General features: G+C 44.2%; 1 pseudogene; it reads right to left on the bottom strand.

Moving 5' to 3' along the window:
* Positions 1-10,524: 10,524 nt before the first annotated feature.
* Positions 10,525-12,065, bottom strand: LOC117715123 (alpha-enolase pseudogene; annotated as a pseudogene).
* Between the last annotated feature and the right edge of the window lie 769 nt (positions 12,066-12,834).

Genomic DNA, 12,834 nt, shown 5'->3' with positions numbered 1-12,834 from the left:
CTGTTCTAGCCCACAAGGTATATTCTCCATCTCCCCTGGGGACAGGATTGCTCAGTTGGTTGTTCTTCCAAGCTTGCATGATTGCTTTCCATCCACTGAGAAGCTTAGAGGTGCTCACGGGCTTGGTTCCTCAGGAACTGACTTCGCTCATCTGGTGGTTGATTTTAAAACTAGACCCACCTTACAGTTAGCAATAGAGGGGAAGAAATTTACTGGAATTCTGGACTCAGGAGCGGATAAAAGTATTATTTCCTCTAATTGGTGGCCTAAGGCATGGCCTGTAAAGAGATCATCCCATTCCCGACAAGGATTGGGATATGAGGCCAGTCCCGCAGTCAGTTCTCGCTCGTTGACTTGGCAGGCACCAGAGGGTCAAACAGGAAGTTTTATACCTTATGTGCTTCCTCTCCCCGTCAATCTCTGGGGAAGGGACATTTTACAAGGCCTAGGGTTAGTTCTGACTAGTGAATACTCCCCACAAGCTGTAAACATTATGAAGAGCATGGGATTTAAAGAAGGGAAGGGTCTCGGCAGGAACAAACAAGGAAGGTTAGATCCTGTCTCACAAGAATCAAATGCGGGAAGACAAGGCCTGGGTTTTTCCTAGTTGCCACTGAGGGTTCTATGCCCATACCCTGGCTCACAGAGGAGGCTGTGTGGGTTCCTCAGTGGCCCCTATCCTCTGAAAAATTGGAAGCTGCTACAAAACTAATTAAAGAACAAGTGCAGCTCGATCATTTAGAACCTTCTACCTCCCCCTGGAATACACCCATATTTGTTATTAAAAAGAAATCCAGGAAGTGGAGACTTTTACATGATTTAAGAGCCATCAATGCACAGATGCGACTATTTGGCTCTGTGCAACAAGGCTTGCCTTTACTCTCTGCCTTGCCTAAGCAGTGGAGAATTATAATTATAGATATTAAAGACTGTTTTTTCTCTATTTCTTTATGTCCACAAGATAGACCAAGATTTGCGTTTACACTACCTAGTATTAACCGTTTTGAACCGGATAAGAGATATCAGTGGAAAGTTCTGCCTCAGGGCATGGCCAACAGCCCTACTATATGTCAGCTGTATGTACAAATGGCCCTCGAGCCAATTAAGAAACAATTTCCTTCGCTGTTGCTGGCCCATTACACAGATGACATTATTATGTGTCATAAGGATTTAAGTACTTTACAGGCCTCATACCCCTTATTATTAAAAACCTTGGAACAGTGGGGTCTACATGTTGCTACTGAGAAAGTTCAATTTTCAGAGATTGGTTCCTTTTTAGGGACAGTTATCTATCCAGAAAAGATAATTCCTCAGAAATTGGAGATTCGTAGAGACCATTTACATACTTTGAATGATTTTCAGAAATTATTAGGTGATATAAATTGGTTAAGACCGTTTTTAAAAATTCCCTCGGCCGAGCTGAAACCTTTATTTGATATTTTAGAAGGGGATGCTCATATTTCCTCACCGAGGGCCTTAACACCAGCTGCAAGCCGTGCTCTGCAAGTAGTAGAAAATGCTTTACAAGATGCCCAGTTGAAATGCATAGATGAAACCAAAACCTTTGACTTATGTGTTTTTAAAACTAGACACTTACCAACTGTTGTATTATGGCAGGAGGGGCCCTTGTTATGGGTTCATCCCAATGCTTCTCCTGCAAAGATCATTGAAAGGTATCCAGATGCAGTTGCTCAACTTGCCCTTCATGGGCTAAAAGCAGTCGTTACTCATTTTGGAAGAGAGCCTAAGGTTTTGATAGTGCCTTATACTGCCCATCAAGTCCAAATATTAACGGTGACCCCTGATGTTTGGGCAGTGCTAGTTACTTCCTTCAATGGTCAAATAGATAATCATTATCCTAAGCATCCCATCTTACAATTTGCCTTAACTCAGGCTATCATATTTCCACATATTGTGTCTCAGGAGCCGCTCCCAGATGGAATGGTAGTTTATACGGATGGGTCAAAAACAGGAGTGGGTGCCTATGTGGTTAATGATAAGGTTACATCCAAACAATATCATGAAACCTCACCTCAAATTGTGGAATGCTTAGTGGTGTCAGAGGTTCTGGAAATCTTTCCAGGTCCCTTAAATATTGTTTCAGATTCCTTCTATGTGGTTAATGCAGTAAAAGCATTAGAAGTTGCTGGGTTAATTAAGACATCTAGCAGACTTGTAGAAGTTTTTCAAAAGATTCAGCTTACCCTGGCTAAGCGTAGATTCCCTGTCTTTATAACTCATATTAGGGCTCACTCAGGCTTACCAGGACCTATGTCCTGTGGAAATGACCTGGCAGATCGAGCCACAAGGTTGATTGCAATTTCCCTTTCGCCAAAATTAGATTTGGCTAAAGCTTTTCACAAAAGGTTTCATGTGACAGCTGAGACACTAAAATGTCGATTTAACATCTCTAGAAGGGAGGCCAGAGATATCGTGACTCAATGCCAAAACTGTTGTCAATTCCTACCTGTTCCCCATACCGGGATTAACCCTCGGGGAATCAGGCCATTACAAATCTGGCAAATGGATGTTACTCACATCCTATCCTTTGGTAAATTACAATATTTGCATGTCTCTATTGATACCTGTTTGGAGTTATGTTCGCCTCTCCATTGACTGGAGAAAAGGCGGCCCATGTTATTTAACATTGCCTCGAGGCCTGGAGTGCCTGGGGAAAGCCTAAAATCCTTAAAACTGACAATGGGCCAGCCTACACTTCTCAAAAATTTCAACAATTTTGTCGCCATATGGAGGTGACACACCTGACGGGTCTTCCTTATAACCCTCAGGAACAGGGCATCATTGAGCGTGCTCACCGTACCCTTAAAACTTATTTGATAAAACAAAAAGAAGAAGTTGAGGAAGCTCTGCCCACGGTGCCACGAGCTACTGTTTCTCTGGCACTTTTTACCCTCAACTTTCTGAATTGGGACAGTCAGGGCAATACAGCGACTGATCGCCATTGCCTGGAACCAACTAGGCCAAAAGAAATGATAAAATGGAAAGATGTTTTGACTGGTCAATGGAAAGGCCCGGATCCTGTTTTAATAAGATCCCAGGGAGCGGTTTGTGTGTTTCCACAGGAAGAAGACAATCCATTCTGGCTGCCAGAGCGACTGACGCGGCGACTCGTGGTTCCTGAAAAAGACCCCCCCGAAGGATTCATCTGCAGACGCTCTCAGCTCCCATTTGGACTCTCCTAAATCGAGTTCCTAGTATATATAGTGAATTTAGATGGCTATCCTATCTGCTTCTCCAAAACCTATGCCCCTGCCTTCTTAGAAGGCATTGCTTTTGCTAACTTGTACCAATGTAACTTGCTTTATGTCCCAGTGCTGGTCTACTTTTTCTATAAGCAGGCCTAATAGCCAGTTTACCACTCTGATCCCTATCCCCGTTCAGACGTCTGGGACCTTGATTTTATTCCATCAGAAGAGAGATTTTGATATAACTGCAGCCCTTATCACTGCTATTACCATCTCTACAACTACAGCTGTGACAGCTGACACACACATGGTTAATCAAGTTACAACAGCTACTGTTGTTATTCAAATTTCAGAAAAGACCTCTGAGGCTTTGACCCTCCCACAGAAAGTGGATGCATTCCAGACATCCTGTTGGTCAATCAGAGAGTTGATTCACTCCAAGCCCATGTGAAGCAGCTCATGGATGTGGTTCAAATGAGCTGTGTGTCAGCGACCCCACATCCAGGTATTACACCTCTGAGATTTGTGAATGATACATTTACTCAAAGCCATAATCTTTCTGCTTATTTAAAAGGAAAGTGGAATGGGAAGTTGGACCAGGTGCGACACCAATTGCAGATCCGGATTTCGAGCCTTGTTGGAACACGAGTGGAACCTGTTTCCTGTGGAGATTTTACTTCTTGAATTTCTTCTGCCTTTTCTTTCTTTCTTTCTAAAAGGGAAGGTAGGCCTGTTTTGATACAGCCCTATGATGTGGATTCGTGTTCATGGAGGGTTGGTCTGTAAGCTCAGAGCCCAGCAAAAACGTGACAAGGCCACTTTAAGCCCAAGCACTCGCAGTCTTGGAGCAAAGATCTCCCCCTGAAATTTGACTATTTAGGCTGAGAAAGTAGCCGATTGACTGAGACCCTCAGTCGATGCACCCCAAGGGTTCAGCCCATTGCACTGGGTTGGTGAGAGGTCTAAGTCCAGCCAGCCCTTGCCTAAATAACTGTGGTACCTGAATAGTAGGTTGACAGCCCTTGCACTCCTGGGAGCTGTACTCCATTGCACAGGGATGGGTGTCAATTCCTCTTTACATCCCCTTAGCCCTTGCACCCAGAGGACTTGTTTCCATCGCACCTGGAAGGGTAAGGGAAAATCTTCGGGCTATAAGCTCTTGATTGCTTATTCCCCCAAGATGGAGTTTGCTTGATCGGGTTTGAGTTCGAATCTTGATTGGTACTGCGTTTAATAGGCAATAGGCTGTTTCATATTAATAATTTAAACAGGGAGAGATGTAGGAAGCCGCTGTTAACGGTGGTATAATCTGCCATCCCAAGATGGCGCTGGCCTCGTGTCTTCTCCAGAAGTAAACAATTAACTGCGCAGTTGCAAAAGGCAAAAGGCGCGCCAAAGTCACTGCCAATCCCGAGGCGTAATATTGGGTGGTGAGCGAACAGCCAATCAGAAGTGAATACGTCACTCTAGGGTGTATTTTAAGCTAGGCCCCTTCCGCGTCTCAGCCCTTCCGCGTCCTTCCAAGTTTTCCACGTTTGCTGATTCAGAGTAAAGCCTCGTTTTGCAGTAACTACCCGAATTGCGTCTCTCGTGTTTCTCTCCCACGGGTGAGGGAGGACACGGGAGGGTGCGCGGGAGGGTGCGTGCGTTAGACATAAAGTTTTCCAATCTTGGGGTGTTAAATTTGATTCTACCACAGTATCCAATAAAGCTTGTGTGAAGGGCGCCGTAGGCCTGTATTGAGAAACCGAAATGTTCAATTCTTTTATCACTTTAAACTCCAGTGCCTGATATTGTCTAGTTCTTCTGTTCTGCTGATTGATTACATCAACTACAGGAAACACTAACATGTCAGATGTATCTTGCCCATCCCTACGGGCCGGATTCACAGCTCTTTCTAACAGTGATTGACATATCTCAGAATCATCGTTCCTTTTCGCACCTGACTGACACTTTAACTCCTGTAGCTCATTAGTCAATTTCTGCAGCTTAATTTCCATCTCTAATTTATATACCTTCATGTCCATCTGGGCAGCTTCTGCTGCATCAAGGACCATAGGTAGAGTGGAAAGTGCATGGGGGTGGGGCGGCAATCCTCGTGATGTTTGGAAGCCCTTTCCTTTAAATTGGCTTCTTCCTCTAGATCTGATTCATCATCAGAATCTCCAGTTTATTTTATCAGAGCTGTAGGAGATTTATTAGGTCTACACTTCTCTGATTTAGAGTTGAGAGTGCCCTTTCTTGTAGAAGGACTCTCTGATAGGCGTTCTTGGAATTCTTCAAGCTGTGCCTGGGCAGTGGCTAACACCTCCAAGGTCTCTTTATCTATTCGATTATCAATAGCAACTTTTACAAGTTCCCAAAGGCAAAGGGTGTTAGGATCTGCCTTTGTAGTTCGTAAAACCTGTCCAATTGTTTCCCAGGTTTTCTTATTCAAGGTTCCTTCCTGTGGGAACCATGGGCAGTATGAATTTATCTCTGCCAAAAATTTTTCTAACATACTATTTGAAAACCCTGATCCTCCTGCCTGGAACAGCTCTTGTAAGCTGCGGGCAATTGCCCGTTTGAAATTCTCCTGGCCCATAATTCGTTGTCAACTCCTAGGTAAAATCAACGCTGGGCCAATGCCTATCTCACCTAGACTGTATCCCTAACAAACACACTTCCTGCAAACACGACCTTCAACAAATAACCATAACTAGTGCTAGTATCAAAATCATTTGCTACTTACCAAGTATGCGGGATACTCTTCTTTTTGTTCCGTTTTTCTGTAGAACTCTACACAAGACAAAGTCCCTCAGCTGGTCTCTTGTCCTCAGGTCCCTGTTCACGGTGCCATTCTGTAGCTGCCAGCAGCCACAGTCAAACCGGGTTCACCTGTAAGAGAGGCTGGGGATGGGAGAAGGGTGGGAGGGCAGGAAGAGATGAATCCAGGACAAAGTTCTCTGATCAAGGTTCAAAGTTTATTGTATGACCATCAAATAAAAAGGGGGAGACCCCACCCCCACAAGAAGCATGGGTGAGGGGTATGCATCCTTAATCACAGGCCAGAGGTGTTTCAAGCAAGCTCAGCAGGTGATCTACTCAACTCAACTTCTGTGGCAGACTGCAGGTCTCCAAGGTAGGCAGCTTCCCAGGTCCTTTTATTATTTGGTCTCTTGTGGTAAACAGCTAGTTCCAGCCTGCTCAGTCTGACAGGCTGGCAGGCTGTGGGAAGGGTACAGAAACAAAGATCAAAGAATCAAAGACCTGGAAAGTTGATAGGACAAGCAAATTTGACAATCTCTTGGCATTAATCACTCAGAAGACACAAATTGTTGAAATGAGAGACACAGAAGAGAAAAGTTAGAATCCATTCGTACACTAAGGGCTATGAGACAAACTTGTACTCCAGAGTGTTGACAATCCTGAAAGAAAGATATTTCTCACTTCACAAAACAGACACCAGAATTGATAAGAGATATCAAATATGAACCACCTGCTGCCTTCCCACTGCTAACCTTTGGGCATGATGACAAATTCAGGATGTTACAAAATATATGAAGACATCAATATAGGAACAAGATGGAAAGAGGTGATATAATCTCCCCTAACAAAGAGAGCCTAGACCAACAGATTTATGGGTCTTACCTACTGGCTGTAAAGTGCCATGAAGAATGCTCAATCTGTGTCACCAAAGGGATAAGGAAAGATAACTCTAAACAACCTACAAAGCCAGTATTACTCTGGTGTCAGAACTATAAGCACATAAGCTCACAAGTGCATGCACACATGGACGTATACAATACATTTATAAACACACACACATACACACACATACACATATACACACATACACACATACATCCATAAACACACACACACACACATACACATATACACACATACACACACATACATCTATAAACACACACACATACACACACATACACATATACACACATACATCCATAAACACACACACACACACATATACAAGCATACATGCATGTGCCAATATCCTTGAATATTCACATGTACATCTGTTATGAGATTACTTTGTAGTTCAGATAAATTTCAACACATGATAGAGATGGTGTTTCATGTTCATATTCGATTTAGTACAGAATCCTAGGACAATTCCACACACAAAATGGACAACAGCAAGCATATAAGGAGGTCAAGGGAAGAGACCCATGCTCAGCCACAAAAAAATGAAATGTTATCTTTTTCTGAAATGTAAATGGACTCAGGGTTGCTTGTCTGCAACATGCCAGTTCCAGAGATAAGGTGAGTCTAACTAGAGCCAGGGATGTGTAGCTGGAACCTTAACAAACAGGAGAGGCTTTCAGGCCCATGTCAGGGCCTGCTGCAATCCAACAGAACAAATAATGAGCCAAGTTCACTATGTAAATGTATAGAAGTGTCACAAGGAAATTCTTTACAGATAAGGTTTTAAATAAGAAAATGAAACCAAAGGAAAACACAGACACAAACTGTTGAAACAGGAAAAGTAAATAAAATTTACCACACAAGCAGAAATCAGTGCTTCAGGCAAAAGAATTGAGTGAGTGAATCCAAAGAAAAAAACAGAACACAAAAACCAAACCAACAAAGAGGAAACCTGCCCATATCAAGGTCCAAGAGATTAGGAAAGCCAAAGTTTATCAGGATCAATGCTAGGGCCCAGCTGGCATGTTTTTGTTTTTTCAAGGAGGGGTCATGGCTAGATAGTTATCAGGACAGGTAAACTAATCTCATCAAAGCTTAGGGATAAAAGAGTACAGGGGATGCATCCAAGTGTATACTGTGATAAGATTCCTTATTGTCTACTTCTTGTTCATACTAATAAAGCATTTAAAATCAGAATTAAATTGACAAATATCAAAGAATTATGTTTTCATTTTCTTATTTAAGAATAGATTTATGGGTCTAGAAAACAAGAAACTTAAGGAAAACCACTAGTTAATTCAGAAATCAATTGAGATATAAATCAAAACCAGCAAACCAGGATACAAACTGACTCTTTGGATGCCAAATCAGATTAACAATGTCTTTTTTTCAAGAGATCAATAATATCAAAGTCTACAAAAACCAATGTCTGAGTCCAACCTCTCTGCAGCTAACCAAATAACAGTTTCTCTGTAGTGTGAGGACAAGATCCACCTTCCCTTCCCCCTTTCAGGCCTACAATGAGGAGGGGTCTGCAGTTCCTCACAAAGGTGCCAATGAGGTCATTGCAAGAAATGAGCCAATCAACATCTCTAAGAAAAGTAACATAACAGTACACAGGCATTATTTTGATGCAGGCTCCTAGAGAACAGGGAAGGCATGGCTGGAGACCGGGAAAGATGGGTCTGAACCAGCTGCTTAAATGGGATTGGCAAGTCCTATTGCCTCTAATGACCCAATTCCTCCTGCTGGGTTCCAATGTTCTGGTGTTTATTAACTTCTCCAAACACACCCCTGCAAGAGACAAGCAATTCAGAGACAGCAGGTGGTGTGACTCTCATATTCAAACATTAAGAAGGACATTTTGACCTTAATAAGAGCAGCAGTAACACGAATGGTGGGCTCTGTGCTGACTTGGATTCGAGATGTAGCTTGAGAGTGAACCCAGGAGATTTGTTAAGGCCCTTTTCTCTAGTTCTTTTCAAGAGAGGCAGAGATCATTTTGGCTCAGCCCTTAAATTCTCCAATGACTTAACTACTACAGACCTCCTATTCTCTACCTATAGGCATGAGACCTACTTCCTTTTTCTTAACCTCTTAGTTACAGGCATCAAAAAGATGGTAGCTTGTCTGTGACAATGTGATGCCATAAGAAAATATGCTGTTCCTCAAGATCACCCAAGGTAGTTTTGTCTCCTGAGTGGCAGGGTGGTAGGGAAGAACTCTTAACATGATAGGGGGATTAATCAGTAGAGAGAAAGGGTTGGAGGTGGGGCAGAGTATCAAACCAGTGGTTATGATCCAGTGCAAGACATAATTGAACTTATTTTTACAGCTAATATTTTTTACAGCTAACAAGAACTTTAAAGTAAAGAAAGAAGTCAACATCCAAAATGTCAAAGATCAACGAAAAGACACCAATAGAAAATAGGTGATGCTAATAATTAAAAAATACCTGAAGCAAATGTAGAAGCTAATTCCCAAACAATACACAGTAACTCAAAATCCAGGTATAAAACCAAAACAATAAAAACCCCCAACTCATTGGGAAACAAATTCATTATATTCAGGCCAGTGGGGACCACAGTTGTTCAGTTCTAAAGAGGGACAGTAAAAAATAAAGTTCTCTGAGAACCAAAGTCTGAGTCCAACTCCTCTGCAGCCAATCACCTGCCCTTCTGCAGCATGCGCACAAGCTCCAGTTCCAGCTGTGCCTTCTGTGGGTGGCCACTATCATTTTTCACAATGGCAGATTATGAGGTCATGTGATACATGTGCCAATCGCAGTTCACCAAAACCCCATTATCTTTCTCTAGTTCTTTTTAAGAGAGATGGAGACCATTTTGGCTCAGACTTTGTCTTAGTCAGGTTTCTATTCCTATGATAAAATACCATGACCAAAAAGCAAGTTTGGAAGGAAAGTATTTATTTGGCTTGCACTTCCAGATTATAGACCATTATTAGAGGCAGTCAGGACAGGAACTCAAGCAGGGCTGGAATCTGGACGCAGGAGCTGATGCAGAGGCCATGGGGGGGGTGGGAGGTGCTCCTTACTGGCTTGCTTCCCATGGCTTGCTCATCCTGCTTTCTTGTAGAACCCAGGACTACCAGATCAGGGATGGCACACTCACAATGGTCTAACCTCGACCACATTGATCACTAATTGAGAAAATACCCAATAACTGATCTCATGAAGGCATTTTCTCAACTGAGGCTTCTTCCTCTCTGATGCCTCTAACTTTTGTCAAGCTGACACACAAAACCACCCTGTACAGGCTTTCAGATGACTAGGCACAGCATGATGGTGGGCTCAGCTGCTTGCACTGGCAGCAGGGTCTGAGGCAACTGGTTTCACTGCACTGACAGTCTCCCAGATCTCCTAAGGACCCATTCTGCCTCCAGCCAGGTTCATATCCAAAGGTTTCCTAACTTCTCAAATGATGCTGCCTGAGAGGATAAAGTGTGCAAACATCAGACAGCACAGGAGATATCACATGTAAAAATTCTTTTACTCTTTTTGGGGGGAGGCAGGAAAAGGTTTATCCAGTTTACATTTTCTTTTCTTTCTTTTCTTTTTTTTTTTTTCATGTGCTTCTGCGACTTTTATTTTTGCATGTAAACCTCTGGGGGAGTCTTGATGGTAGGCACCCTAGAGATTACACTGGAATTCCAAGGGCTCCAGACACTAGCTGGGAAGTCAGGTGACAAAAACAATGATTCAGACCAATCACATGATTACAAAGCTGGGGTCCCCAGCAGGGTTCCTGGTGGTCGGGTGTGGATGTCTAAGGAAGCAGTGACATGAGAGGGGCAAGCACTGGGCTGGCCTTGAGCCGCCTGGATGACATCAGGGTCAGAGGACCTAAGCAGCTGGTGGCTCAAGGATCTCTAGTCCATGCTTTACTTGGCCAAGGGGTTCCTGAAGTACCTGCCAGCAAACTTGGCTTTGCTGCCCAGCTCTTCCTGGATTCTAAGGGTCTGATTGTACTTGGCCAGGCTCTCAGATAGGCAAGGGGCACTAGTCTTGGTCTGTCCAGTGCAGAGCCCCACTACCAGGTTGGCAATGAAAGTGTCCTCAGTCTCCCAGATCGGTGGGACACCATGACGCCCTAGCCATTGGACTGGGCCAGCTTACATACCTGCAGAGACTCAGTAACTGAGCTGATCTGGTTCACTTTGAGCAGGAGGCAGTTGCAGGACTTCTCACCTGCAGCCTTGGCAATCTGCTTAGGGTTGGTCATTGTGAGGTCATCACCCACCACCTGGATGCCTGCACTAGCTGTGAACTTCTGCCAAGTATCCCAGTCGTCCTAGTCAAAGGGGTCTTCAATGGACACCACTGGGTAGTCCTGGATGAAGGACTTGTACAGGTCCGCCAGCTGGTCAGGTGTGATGTACCTGCTGGGGTCATCTGGAGACTTGAAGTCCAGGTCGTACTTGCCAGACCTGTAGAACTCAGAGGCGGCCACATCCATGCCAATAACAATCTGGTCCGTGTAGCTGGCCTTTGTGATTGCAGTCTTGAGCAGCTCCAGGGCTTCTTTGTTCTCCAGAATGTTTGGTGCGAATCCACCCTCATTACCCATATTGGTGGTGTCCTGTACTTCTCCTTGATGACGTTCTTCAGATTGTGGTAAACCTCTGCTCCAATGCGCATGTCTTCCCGGAAAGAGGATGCCCCCATAGGCAGGATCATGAACTCTTGCATGGCCAGCTTGTTACCAGCATAAGAACCGCTGTTGATAACATTGAAAGCTGGGAATGGCAAGATGACCTCAGGGTTGCCGGCCAAGTCAGCAATGTGATGGTAAAGGGGCACCCCCTTTTTCTACTGCACCAGCTTTGCAGACAACCAGGGACACTCTCAGGATGGCATTTGCACCAAATTTAGATTTATTCTCCGTGCCATCCATCTCGATCATCAGCTGGTCAATCTTCTCCTGCTCCACAACATTCACTTTCTTGCTAACCAGAGCAGGTGCAATAATGTTATTGATGTGCCCAACAACCTGTGAGACACCCTTCCCCACGAAGCGGGTCTTATTATTGTCTCGGAGTTCTAGGGCCTCGTAGATGCCAGTGGACGCACCACTGGGCACCGAAGAGACCTTTTGCAGTGTACAGATCCACTTCAACAGTGGGATTCCCACGGGAATCAAAGATCTCTCTGGCATGGATTTTGAGAATGGACATGGTGAACATCTGGGAGTCGGCTCACTACGAAGGAAGGAAAGGGTTCTGTAGACACTGAAGAGAGCCTTCTTTCTTTTTTTATTGGATATTTTATTTACATTTCAGATGTTATCCCCTTTCCCCATTTCCCCCCAACCAGAAACCCCTATTCTATCCCCCCCTCCTCCTGCTTTTACTAGGATGTGCCCCCACCCAACTACCCACCCACCCATTACCACCACTCTGCCCTCGAATTCGCCACATTCGGGCATCCAGCCTTCATGGGACCAAGGACCTCCTCTCCGACCCATACTCGACAAAGCCATCCTCCCCTGCATATACAGCTGGAGCCATAGTTCTTTCTCCTACGTTCTGTTCATTTTGTCATATGATTTTCTTCCAAAGCACCAGGCCTGATCTGCCTCTCTACCCTGCATGAAGACAAAGCTGTTAAACTGCAGGAAGATTGTAGAATTGTAGAGATTTCCTGCAAAGCTTCACCTTGTCTTCCAGTGCAAGTTTTGGGGATGGACAGGTGGAGAACTCCTGACTCTCCTAGGGTTCATTTTGGTTTAGTCCCTGCCATTGATGAGGCCTAATTAACTTGTGTCTGCCTGTATTCCTCTTTGTAGGACCTGCCGTCTATCTGCCTGTCCAGGACCTTGTCCTTACTTCTTTGATCTCATATCTGTAGCTCTGAACTCAGACCCAGGATGTGTGTTCAGTTTACCTGCAGCTTCTGTCTCTTCTGTTGTCATGGCAGACTCATTTGCATTTCTGTCATCCTGCTTCTGAAACTTCAAGG

This window comes from Arvicanthis niloticus, chromosome 9 (genome assembly GCF_011762505.2).
Source record: "Arvicanthis niloticus isolate mArvNil1 chromosome 9, mArvNil1.pat.X, whole genome shotgun sequence".
Taxonomy (NCBI): Eukaryota; Metazoa; Chordata; class Mammalia; order Rodentia; family Muridae; genus Arvicanthis; species Arvicanthis niloticus.
Note: the sequence above shows the minus strand (reverse complement) of the source record. Positions and strands in the feature narration are given on the sequence as shown.